The sequence below is a fragment of the Pezoporus flaviventris genome, unplaced genomic scaffold (assembly GCF_033815535.1).
Source record: "Pezoporus flaviventris isolate CSIRO_AGI_PZ_B2104156 unplaced genomic scaffold, CSIRO_AGI_Pfla_v1 ptg000125l, whole genome shotgun sequence".
Taxonomy (NCBI): Eukaryota; Metazoa; Chordata; class Aves; order Psittaciformes; family Psittacidae; genus Pezoporus; species Pezoporus flaviventris.
The window spans coordinates 1,127,414-1,133,492 of NW_026892673.1; the positions used below are offsets into that span (position 1 = coordinate 1,127,414).

The 6,079-nt window shown below is 49.1% G+C and overlaps 1 non-coding gene across 1 annotated transcript; it reads right to left on the reverse strand.

Moving 5' to 3' along the window:
• Nucleotides 1–334: 334 nt before the first annotated feature.
• Nucleotides 335–453, reverse strand: LOC133282504 (5S ribosomal RNA). Its single transcript, XR_009747647.1, has one exon. It is a non-coding gene; the product is annotated as a 5S ribosomal RNA (ribosomal RNA).
• Nucleotides 454–6,079: the final 5,626 nt, after the last annotated feature.

A 6,079-nucleotide genomic window follows, 5' to 3' on the forward strand; every position in this document is an offset into this window, starting at 1 on the left:
AGCGCAGCACCAGCTGAGGCTTGTGCACACAGAGGGACGCGGTGGTGCTGCTGGGTGAAGGGCTGGTTGCTGGAAAGGAAAATACATGCACTCTGCTCATGTGCTGAAGGGGCTTGTGGTCTCGCAGGGCACTGCAGCAGGAACCACCTCTCTTCCCACACACACAGGGCCAGGAACTGCAGAGCCCTAATCCCCTAATCTTCCCTTTCCTTCCCTGAGCAAGCTGTCGCCTGAACGCTGACAGAACCACGGAGCTGTTCCAGGGAATCTCTGCATTGCCTGGCACAGCTCTGTGACACATGAAGCACAAGCCACCTCTGTGCATAGCATTCTAAGCCTACAGCACCCGGGATTCCCAGGCGGTCTCCCATCCAAGTACTAACCGAGCCCGACCCTGCTTAGCTTCTGAGATCAGACGAGATCAGGCATTTTCAGGGTGGTGTGGCTGTAGGCAATTGCTCAGCAATTGCTATCATGGTCAAAACAGACCTGAATTGCTGAGGTGAGTAGGTCGAGAGAGGACGCCTTCAACACCTGAGCGGGGGGAAACTCATCGTCCAGGAGCCTGAATGCAGAGCTGCAAGAGCCACTGAGGGAGCCTCAAGTCCTCGACAAGACTTGCCCAGGAGCTGGCAGCTCAGCTGATGTGAGCAGCTGACTCACAGGGGGCGGTGCCAGGAGGAGCGGCACCAGCCCTGACTGGTTAAAAACCTGACCAATGGAGTCAATAGGCTGAAAGATGTCAGGGAAGCTGAGAGGAGGCAGGTAGGACTGCTTGCTTCAGACCCAAACTGTGCAGGGGCCTCAAGTGTCCATCGTAGCTCATGCAGGAAAGAAGGAGGCTGTTAACCCAAGAAGCTGGGAAATAGTAACAAAAAAAAACAACAAAAAAAGGAGGAAGAGGACAATTAAAAGCAAGGGGCTTCCTCCGAAATCTGATGTCCCCACCCAGAACAGCTTCACAGTTCTGCAGGGGGCTAATGAGGAAACACACTTGCACCATGAACAACCTGCTGTTGCACTGGTAAAGAAGATCACAACTGGTGCTGCCAGGAAAAAGCGGTGGGTCGTAGTAGTAGGGGACTCTGAAAGGAACACAACCACCCATCTGGAAGCCTGACCCAGTCTCAAGGGAGGCGCGTTGCCTACCAGGGGCACAGATCAGGGATGTTGCAGAGGCTTCCTGGTCTAGTAAGTCCCACTGACTATTGCCCACTTCTAGTGACCCATGTGGGTGCTAGGGATATAGATAGCAGTAGCCTGGAGAACATAAAGAAGGACTACAGAGCCCTGGGAGAGGTGCTTATAGGCTCTGGAGCTCAGATAGTCTTTTTGTCAATTCTCCAGGATAAAGGGGAAGACCTTAAAAAGGCTAGGAGGACTGGCCAGGTTAATAAATGGTTAGAAGGGTTGTGCCATAGTCAGGGGTTTGGGTTTCTAGAACATGGACTCTATTTGGGAGGCCAGGTATACTGGGGGCTGGTGGAGCTGGTCTGACAAAAAAAGGAAAGCTGTTTTTGTAGGAGACTTGCCAGACTGGTCAAGGAAGCTTTGAACTAGACGTGTTGGGGGAGGGGGGCATCATTCCATTCCAACACTCCCAGTCAGTTGCCAGCAACTATAATAAATGCTCAGAGCAATGTAGAGATATTCCAGCCGCTCCAGCCAATGAGCCGGCTTCATTTGGAGCTCGGCTCAGATACCTCTATACAAACGCCCGTAGCATGGGGAGCAAGCAAGAGGAATTAGAGTTGTGTGCACGTCTACGGGGGTACGGTATAATAGGCATCACAGAAACATGGCTCCCATGACTGGAGTGTTGGAATGGAAGGTTACAGGCTCTTTAGAAAAGACAGACCCGGCAGGCGGGGAAGGGGAGTTGCTATTTATGTTAGGGATAGGCTGGAGAGTATGGAACTCTCTCTGGGGACAGGTGAGCAGTCGACAGAGAGTTTGTGGGTCAGAGTTAAAGGGAGAACAGCAATGGGGGACATTACTGTGGGGATCTGTTACAGACCGCCTGATCAAGAGGACTCTGTCTATAGACAGATAGGAACAGCCTCACGGTCGCAAGCCCTTGTTCTCCTAGGGGACTTCAACCACCCTGATATCTGTTGGAGGGACGGTACGGCCCGGGACAAGCAATCCAGGAGGTTCCTCGATTGCGTGGAAGACAACTTCCTTCTGCAAGTAATAGAGGAGCCGACAAGGAAAGGTGCCATGCTTGACCTCGTGCTCACCAACAGGGAAGGGCTCGTTGGAAATATGAAGCTCCAGGGCAGCCTTGGTTGCAGCGATCATGAGATGGTCGAATTCGAGATCCTCAGGACAGTGAGAAGAGCATGCAGCAAGCTCACTGCTCTGGACTTCAAGAGAGCAGACTTTGGCCTCTTCAGGAACCTGCTTAGTAAGGTTCCATGGGATATAGCCCTAGAGGGCGGGGGAGCCCAAGACTGTTGGTTGATATTCAAGGATCACCTACTACAAACTCAAGAGTGTTGCATCCCAACTAGAAGGAAGTGCAACAGGAGGGCCAGGAGACCTCCTTAGATGGATAAGGAGCTGCTGAGGAAAATTCAAATGAAAAAAGAGGCTTATAAAAGGTGGAAGCAAGGACTGGTGGCCAGGGAAGAGTACAGGGATGTTGTCCGGGAAGCTAGGGACCAGGTTAGGAAATCTAAGGCCCAGTTAGGATTAAACTTGGCTAGGGATGTGAAAGGTAACAGGAAGGGATTCTATAGGTACTTTGCGAATAAAAGAAAGGCTATGGACAGCGTAGGCACTCTCCGGAAGCTATCAGGAGAACTGGATGCCCTGGATTTGTAGAAGCCTGAGGTTCTTAATGACTTCTTTGCCTCAGTCTTGACTGGAAAATGCTCTGACCACACTGCCCAAGTCTTGGAAGGTGGATGCAGGGACCCTGAGAATGAAGACCTTAGGCCCACTGTAGGAGAGGATCTGGTTCGAGATCATTTTAAGAACTTGAATGTGCACAAGTCCATGGGACCTGATGAAATCCATCCATGGGTCCTGAAGGAGTTGATGACTGAAGTTCCTAAGCCACTGTCCATCATATTTGAAAAATTGTGGCAGTCAGGTGAAGTTCCCGATGACTGGGAAAAGGGTAATATAACACCCGTTTTCAAGAAGGGGAAAATGGATGACCCAGGGCACTACAGGCCAGTCAGTCTCACCTCTGTGCCTGGCAAAATCCTGGAGCAGATTCTCCTGGAAGGCATGCTAAGGCACATGAAAAACAACGAGGTGGCTGGTGACAGCCAGCATGGCTTCACTAAGGGGAAATCCTGCCTGACCAACTTGGTGGCTTTCTATGATGGGGCTGCAGAACTGATGGACAGGGGTAGAGCAGTTGACGTCATCTACCTGGATTTGTGCAAAGCATTCGACACTGTCCTGCATGACATCCTTGTCTCTGAACTGGAGAGTCATCAGTTTGATAGGCGGACCACTCAGTGGATAAAGAACTGGCTGGCTGGATGCACGCAAAGAATTGTGTTCAGTGGCTCAATGTCCAGATGGAAAACAGTAACAAGTGGTGTCCCTCAGGGATTGGTGTTGGGCCCGATCTTGTTCAACATCTTTGTCGGTGACATGGACAGTGGGATTGAGTGTGCCCTCAGCAATTTTGCTGATGACACCAAGCTGTGTGCTTTGGTTGATGCACTGGAGGGAAGGAATGCCATCCAGAGGGACCTTGGTATGCTTGTGAGGTGGGCTGATGACAGCCCTATGAAGTTTTACCATGCCAAGTGCAAGGTCCTACACCTGGGTCAGAGCAATCCCAGGCACAGCTACAGGTTGGGCAGAGAAGAGATTCAGAGCAGCCCTGTGGAGAAGGTCTTGAGGGTGTTGGTCGATGAGAAAATGAACAGGAGCCAGCAGCGTGCCATATCCTGGGCTGCATCAAAGGAAGCATGGGCAGCAGGTTGAAGGAGGTGATCCTGCCCCTCTACTCTGCTCTCGTGAGACCTCACTTGGAGTAGTGTGTACAGTTCTGGTGTCCTTAAGGACATGTCCATAAGAAGGACGTGGAACTGTTGGTGCAAGTCTTGACAGTGGCCACAAGGATGGTCAGTGGACTGGAGCACCTGCTGTATGAAGACAGGCTGAGAAAGTTGGGGCTGTTCAGCCTGGATAAAAGAAGGCTGCGTGGAGACCTCATAGCAGCCTTCCAGTATCTGAAGGAGGCTACAAGGATGCTGGGGAGGGACTCTTCATTAGGTACTGTAGTGATAGGACAAGGGTAACAGGTCCAAACTTAAACAGGGGAAGTTTAGGCTAGATATAAGGAAGAAGTTCTTTACTGTGACAGTGGTGAGGCACTGGAACATGTTGGCCAAGGAAGCTGTGAATGCTCCATCCCCAGCACTGTTAAAGGCCAGGTTGGACAGAGTCTTGGGTGACATGGTTTAGTGTGAGGCACCTCTGCCCATGGCAGGGGGGTCTGAACTAGATGACCTTAATGTCCTTTCCTATCCTAACTGTTGTATGATTCTAAATACCACAAAATCGTCATCCAGGCTGAGACAAGGAGGCACAAAAACACAATGTAATCAGTTCTAAGTAACATTAAGTTTGATGTCTTTGTAATGGAAAATAACTGAGGTGCTTGAAGGTAGTTGACATAGTTTTAGGTCCTTTTGACCTTAGTACAAAAAGTGTAAGAAAAACAGAATAGAAAACCAGGAGCTGGGGCTGGGGAGTATCCAGGACTAGCAGATGTCCAGGATGGGCACAGTTAAACTAACTGATAAGTAGAAGGACAGGATGATTGCTATGTCTGTAATGTTAATCATGCTGGTGCTTCAAAGACTGCCAGAAGTTATGAAGATTGTTGGGAGAAGTAAACGACCCTCAAAGACCACCATCACATTTTTGTATGCATGCGGGAAACTTTCTGGAAAATGATGTAATTCACGTGTAGCCTCATGAATATGTCTGTATGCCCAGGGACTATATAAGGGCGGCTTGTGTAGCAATACGGGGATACACGTTAGGAGGAGATATCCCCCGTGTCTCCCGGCGCCACAATAAAGAACACCTGCTTGTCAACTTGAAAACTTTGTTGGCGAGTTTGTTCCTGGAGTTTTCTCTGAATCAATTTGGCACCCCAGATGTGACCTGCTCTGCTTGGCTTCTGGACCCGCTGAGGACAGGGCTCCTAAGGGCCCTTGGGAGTTTTTCCCACAGGGACCCCTCGTCTCATTTGGATCACTGCGGGATCAGACAAGGATCATCTTCATAAAAGATATTCTTTTCTTTTATATAGTCTGAAAGATCCAGGGGGCATTTTGGTTTGGTAAGCGTACGCAAGGTTTGGAAGCCTTCCGGAAATCGAGATAGAAAATCTCATGGGTAAAGGTGTATACCCAGCTGCTAGCGTCCATTTGGTGTACACCCACAAGAAGCAGGGGGCATCTTGTGGTTTGGGTCCTACAAGACGCAGTGGGCATCTTGTAGAAAAGGTTTTGGATTTTACTAGTATTTGACTTATGTTGTGGCTTGTTATAGTGATGGTTTTGGTCTTGTGATTTTGGTGTTGGTGACAGACTGTTATAACTTAATTGTTGTTCATTTGTTACAGTTTTAGTCTCTGTCTCTGTTGAAGGATTATGTTTCTCCAAAGGTACCGGATCAGAGATCACCTCCGATTCAGGAGGAATCCTCTGATTCAGATGAAGAGCAAGAACAAAGTGTAGAAAAAATTCCTTCCACTCCTGTTTCCGCCCATGTCCATAGTAAAACTAAGACTGTCCTGCAAGCCCCTCTTAGGGAAGCAATGGGACCGGAGGGGCGTACCAGGATAAAAGTAAATTTCTCTTTAGGAGATTCGGATAATTGGAAACAGATTGCAAAAAACTATCGAAATGACCCCGTTGGGGCAGCTAAGAAATTTGAGATGCTGCTAAAAAGTCAGGATCCTGATTGGAAGGACATAGATGTAATATTGGATGCATTAACAGAGACAGAAAAACAATTGGTTATAAAAACTGCTTGTACTCAGGTAAATGCTCAAATTACTGCAGGGGCGATAGAGGGGAGGGTTGAAGATCATATC